Raw genomic sequence first — 6907 nt, forward strand, 5'->3', positions numbered from 1 at the left:
CCTTTTGCATAGCACTGATTTCTAGGCAATTGCCACACTTCATTTGTTGTAATTTTATTGCTATTTTTCAGAAATTTTTTTTACTGTTACCTTATTATAACAAGATCTTCCAACGTATAATAGTTGTAATGAGGCCAGTGTTTGACTTTTTTAAAAGCCAAAGGCATACAATACCCACAACAGCTTTCAAAAAAATTATTTTTTTGAAAACAGACAAAAAAAACTACTTTTACAACCAAATATAACTGCCCCAAACAAACTCTTCGTCTGCATCATCATCCATGACACTTTCCAAAGATGTTATTACAGCCCTCCATGTTTTGTCCATCTCCCTAAACATATCCTCAAGATAAAATACTTTAAATTTTGAAATGTATACATTTCAAAAAAATTATTTACTGCTATGCATTCTTATATTTTCTACTCCTAATACTCTTTCTAAACCACTATTTATAATTAATCATCCCAAACAACTATTTCAACTTTATGTTTGAAGTATTAAAATATATCTCTTCAACTAAGAAAAGACAAATGCCATATTACCTCAAACTTTAAAGTAAACCCTCACTCAAGTAATGCATCAACGATTGTGCTCAACAAAGTTGTGTGTGATGCAAAACAAGTAGAAAACTAAATTAGATTCAATAAAAGAGGATGATTTCCACCACAATTGATTTTAGTAAGAAACAAATTGAATTAAGGCAACTCAAGGTCAAATCAAATTGTGTTCATACATATATAACACGTTTCGCATATATTTATGAATATATTCATTTTTATATAAATCATACATGTATCTATGTATCAATATATATCTAACATGTAAGAGTGCTTCTTAATTGTTGATCAGGTTGTAAACGATCTGATTCCGAGCCAAGCTGGGGTAAGCTCAAAGTCAGCTCTCAAGTCGAAATCGGCTCGTGGCTCATTGTATTCAACTTTGAGCCAGTTCGGCTCAAAATTAAATCAAGCTCGATCCGACACGAAATCAAAAATAAACTGACTCAAATTGGGCAATTTGAATATGTTCCAGCTCAAAAATCAAAACAAGTTGGCTCTTTCGATAGATAAAGCTTAAAATGAACGAATACAAATAAATTACACAAAAATCTACCACTTGTGCATTCTAAAATTTTGTTTTACTATTATATTATATTATATATAAATATACATACACACACACACACACACTATACACACACACACACACACACACACACACACACATATATATAACTTTGAGTTAAAACATGCATGGCTCAAAATCTGCTAAAAAAAATTAATTCATTGTTTCCTCTCATAGCTCAACTTGTTTACTTCAATCCAATCCCGAGCAAAGCCAAACTACGTATCAACTTTTATTCAAGCTTAATTATCAGCCCTAATTGTTGATTATACTTAAATTTATCTTAAATTATAAAAAAATTAATCAAAATTAAATTTAATTTGGCTTCAAAAAAAGTTTAAATTAAAATAAATAGCCAAACTTGTATGTTGTTGAAAGGTCTAGAACGATTGGGTTTAATAACAAACTTGAATCAAATCAAAGGGTTGAATCATTTCAACACTAAGAACACTAGCTCTAACGAGACACCTCTTGTGCAAAAATTTTATGATAAAAATGATTAGCCCACACGCATGGTTCAAATGTTAGCCTACTTGCAAGGCAATTAAAGGGGAGCCTATTATTCTTAGAGAAACAAAATTCAAATAATTTACGAACACATTTAATGAAAATAGAGTTCCGATATGATCCAATGTCAACTCAACAAGAATACAAAAGATAAGAAACTACAATTCGAGAAGGAGGCAATCTCTTCTATTTCCTACAAATCGAGAGGTAAAAAATCTCTCCCAAACCATAAACCTAAGACTCGCGATCCAATCTCATGCATAAACCTAAACCTAGATATAACAAGTCTATTTATGCCCAACAATAAAATAAATAACTAAATTGCCCTTAGGCGTACAAAAGACAAATTTTCCCTTTAGGTTGGGCACCAACATAACAATAATCCCCCCAAAAGACACGTTATCCTCAAGGTGGAAAAAAGTAAGTGTTCCTCCTCCCCCACAGTTGTCTTTATTTCTTCATTCTCTACCACCTCGTCATGCACTATGAAAACTTGCACTTTTCAATCCTTACAATGGTGTCCTGGAGTAAACTCTCATCGCACTGATAACATAACTCTTTGAGTCACTTCTCCCAAGTCACTTGTCTCTGTAAGTCGCATGAGTGTTGCCCTCAGTCATGGTCCATTATCCATGTCCCGTGCAGCCTCCCATGGGACTTCAACTGCTTGGCTTTTAGCATCATTGTGGTACTAGCAATTCGGTATGGCGTTCCACTTGTGTTGGCCCTGCTGACCTTCTTCATTTACACATTCACGGCCTTCTTCATCAGATTCTTGTCCTCTATCATCTGAGCTAGCTCTATCGTCTCCCTCAATCCCCGCGGCCTCACCAGTTGGAGTGATGCCCATATGTTGGGCTTAGACCCTTCATAAAATTTCCCTCCAATCTTGCTTCAAAAATCAGTCTCAATTGTCCTGACAATAGCTCCAATCTCTCCCTCTATTAAATGACAGTCTCCTCCTGAAAAGTATAGAATTGCTTGTGTAAGTTTCCTTCTCAAATTGCACAAAAACGTTCCAACAAACAATCTTTAAATTCCTCCCACGAATGGATCGAGTATCTAGTCTCCCTTCGCTAATACCAAGAAAGAGTTTTCCCTTCCAAAGATAACCCTGCCACCATAAGTTTCTCCTCCCCATCTAATCCATTCACCGCAAAGTATCGCTCCGCCCGATACACCCACCCATGTGTGTCTTCCCCCATGAAGATCGACATTTTCAACTTCCTAGCTCTAACCTCTCCAACCCAACTTCCTCTCCCTATCCAACCCTACTTCTCTCCTTCATTCCTCGTGCTCCTCCATACCTCTTGCATAATCTCTTCTCTAATCCACTCCTAGGAGGGGGTTCATGATGGTGAATGTTTTCCTCCTCATATTCCTCTCGTTCGATCAATTTTCCTTTAGGTTTTTCAAATTGAGTCGTCGGAGGGGTCTTGGATTGCATCTTACTGAGCCTCTTTATCATATCTTGAATTTTCTCTCGTGCTTTCAAATCGATCATCCATTCGGTTCTTCGTGATAGAAGACCTATTCACAATGGTGGTGAACCTTTCTTTCATCCCAAATCTGATTTGGCTGATATCATCCACTAATTTTTTTCTCCAATTGATCTGCTTCCTTAGTTGTCATTCTTCTCATAAATTTTTTATCACCAAAAGATGAAAGCAACCTTACGCTGTTGGACAAGCCAAACAACAGAAAATTTTGGAATTTCAGAGTTGACACTGCAGAAAATAACGGGGTGTGGTCACTCTATATGTTTTTATCCCATCGTTGCTTACCAGCTATGAGAATCGCGATTGTATCGCACGAGGCACGCCAAAATTCACCATCAGCACCTTGCAAGCTCTGATTCCCACAGTTCACTGCTTTCCTTCGTGTCGAAGCTGTGTGCAGCAATCATGGGGAAAAAACTGAAAGACCTAATCCCTCCCCACGTGACGATCCCAGACGAAAGGAGAAGAAATACGTGATCCCTTATCCGCCTTGCACGCGATTATACGCAAATCGGTAAGCCCTATGTCGCGATTATGGATCGCATGAGGAAACATACATGAGTTTCCCTGTACACCGAAATCATGTTGTGGATCTAACTTTGGCTCTCAATGCCTGATCGTTTTTCTTTGATTCCCAGAATTGACTGCTCTGATACCAATTTGACATGATCTGACGTCAAAACTGACACGTTTTTCGACATAAATTATGGAAAACACAAATATTTTCTTTAATAATCCAGACAACTCAACAAGAACACAAAAAAAGCACCTACAATTCGATAGGCTGATGAGATCCCCCAATCCTTAAATTTCGAGAGATAAGTAATGTCTCCCAAACCCTAAACCTAAGACTCGCAATCCAATATCATGCATAAACCTAACCCTAGACAAAACAAGCATATTTATATTGAATAATAATAATAATAATAATAATAATAATCTAAATAATCCTTAGGCGTACAAAAGACAAATTTGCCCTTCAGCTAGGTGCCAACGTAACAAGTTCATTTGGCTTGCAAAGCAACTAAAGCATGCTCAATAAAGTGTGTTGTTTTGACCAATACAATAAATCAAACTGAAAACTTTTAATTAATTAACTTGAGCTATTCTGAAAATTGAATGCCACTTACGTTATTAGAATAAACCTACGTTTAGAGCTTCAGGAAATAGAACAAAACAGAAAAATAGCCCTCAGAAATACCCCTTTGATAATTCCCAACCAATTAGGATTTTGCATCAAATTTTATGCAAGATAGATTGTAGCAACAAAAAAAAAATTAAACAAACATTGGATCTTACAATAGTAGGGCTATCCGATCAACCTCAAATGAACACAAGGCAATTTAATATCATATTTCAAGATTTATGCAAGCAAATACAGGCCAAAATCATCCAAACAGCTATTTTGAAACTCACATTCAATAATCGTCATAGTTTTATAATTTCCATGTCATGGAAGTGCTAATACATTGATCATGATTTGACTAATTCAAAGATCTTCCATCATCCCAAGAAAATTTCAATACAACTTTTAGTGATGATGGGGCACATCCTGTGTCTTCCAAATAATTGAATACCTATACTTCAGATAACGTTGATCAAATTTGAGAACATATATTATCAAACTCTACAGCCTTTCATTGGATAAATTACCAAAAATAACACTTGTTAAAAAAAAAATACACCTACTAACTTTTATCCATTCCCCAGGATGGCACAAAATAAGGTTCTCCTTTTCTTTTCCAAGGATTTCCATGGAGAAAGTTTGCACAAATTCTGTCTAAATAATAAATTCAAGTATCAGAAGCTTCTTCTGCAGGTTCTCCCATTGTTACAGTTTTTCACCCGTTAAATATTAGAGTGCAAGGACCAAAGTAGAAGGAAAGATGCGCCATAAAAACAAGGCAGCTTCCAGCACACAACAATACCATTAACAAACTTCAAAAAAGTAAGAACATAAAAAGTCTGTATTATAACCTAAAACCGAAGGAAATTAGGCTTTAAAGAATTCATATTTAAGGCTATTCTTTGTTTGATTCCTCCAACAGTTTATGGATTCTTTTGGAAGTGAAAAAATATGCATGCATCATAGACATAAGGCCAGTTCGCCAAGTGACTTGCACAAAAAAATGTCAAAAACAACAAGAAAAACTTACAATTTCACACTTTTCACGCTGAAGTAACTTCAACATTTCACCTACTAAACAAATAACATGAATTCACCCACCACTACTTTCAAATCAGTCATCTAAGCAACCTACTAGACCTATAGACATAAGAGTTCAAAAAGTTTGTTCTGATCAGTAGTGATCCTAGTTTTATTCATGAATTCAAAGATGCTATGTTACAATGAAAGACGCAATAAATAGCTAGAAGCGCAAATTTATGATACTCCAAAATAAGCTTCCAAAAAATAGACCTTTTTGCGTCTTTTAAAACATATAATAGAATTAAGAAGCCAAGTTTACACAAACTTACACCAATTACGCAGCATAAAGAGAAATCAAAATCACTTTCACAAAACTCCAAACTTCCGCATCCATTTACATGTTGAACAAAGTTCAACCAATGTATCATAAGGTTTAACATTGAGGGCAATGATTACAGGAGAAGTTTAATTTACAAAGATCAAGTCAAAGTTGTGGATTAAAGACAATATTCTCAAGAATATTGATTTCAAACATGAATAAAAAAGCAGATATAAATTCACCATCATAATAATAATGTAATCATAAATCAATAATTAGGTCACAAGCTAAATACCTGCTAGGGAATATGAAATCGAGTCATCCTCGTCATTATTAAGCAGTCTATAGCAAGTTCTAGTATACTCTATCATCATGATAGCTGCTAATAGAGTCCTATAGAGACATACTAGTGAATTTATTGCACATGGGTCTTATTTGTTATTTTGCTCCACCCAAGCTAGCTCCAAGCATAGATGAATTCAATATGGAGGGACTGGGACACATGCCCCCCACTAGCTCGCCCATTCTAATAAGTTACTAGATCAGGTGACATGTTTCACCCTTCATTCTCTTCATCTCATGACTTGGAATCAAAGTTTGTCAAAAATCAATATTTGAAGAGTTCAAATAGTTTAATGTTCATGCATCAAAGTTTCAGAAAAAAACATAAAATGACTCATTGACAACTTAATCTCGATGTTCTGTCAGTTGCTTCACGAGTACATTGACTCCTCTTCTCTCAGCCTCACTTTTTTTTACTTTGCAATGAACCAATTCTTTTTTCAAATCTCAACAATTTAAGCCTCTCCTTGAAAGTTTGTCAATGGAGTTTTGTCACTGATCTCTCATGCTTCCCTCTATAAATTTTGGAGCTAATTATAAAAGAAAACTCCAAATAAACTACCGCTTAATTATGTATTACCTGTGTTAGTCATTTAAATTTTTGTGATTAAATAAAAAATATGGTATTGATTGATATAAGGATGAATTTAAATATGTACAAAGATATTTTATAAGGATTCTGCTATTTTTATAGTGCTCCGACAGAAGAAATTTTCTAGATTCGGCCCCGGTGCCAATATCCCTATTAATCAAATATCTCAAAAACCATAAAATGCATCCCCTCAATCCTATTGTTGTGCTCTTATACCACTCAGAGCCACTTTAACTTCAGAACAACAAAATGCTACAAGCCTTCAAGCCAGTGGGACGCAGAACGTCATCAAATGCACCATGCAGCGGGGACCAGAAAAATTAAATCCTTTTCGAGAAGGCAAAAAAATTCTCAACGTATATATATATATATA

General features: G+C 35.2%; 1 protein-coding gene across 1 annotated transcript in view; it reads right to left on the bottom strand.

Moving 5' to 3' along the window:
- LOC110018739 (E3 ubiquitin-protein ligase UPL2-like) overlaps positions 1–6907 on the bottom strand; it is a 67519-nt gene that overhangs the window by 59666 nt on the left and 946 nt on the right. The window lies entirely within an intron of this gene.

The sequence above is a fragment of the Phalaenopsis equestris genome, unplaced genomic scaffold, assembly GCF_001263595.1.
Source record: "Phalaenopsis equestris unplaced genomic scaffold, ASM126359v1 Scaffold000036, whole genome shotgun sequence".
Lineage (NCBI taxonomy): Eukaryota > Viridiplantae > Streptophyta > Magnoliopsida > Asparagales > Orchidaceae > Phalaenopsis > Phalaenopsis equestris.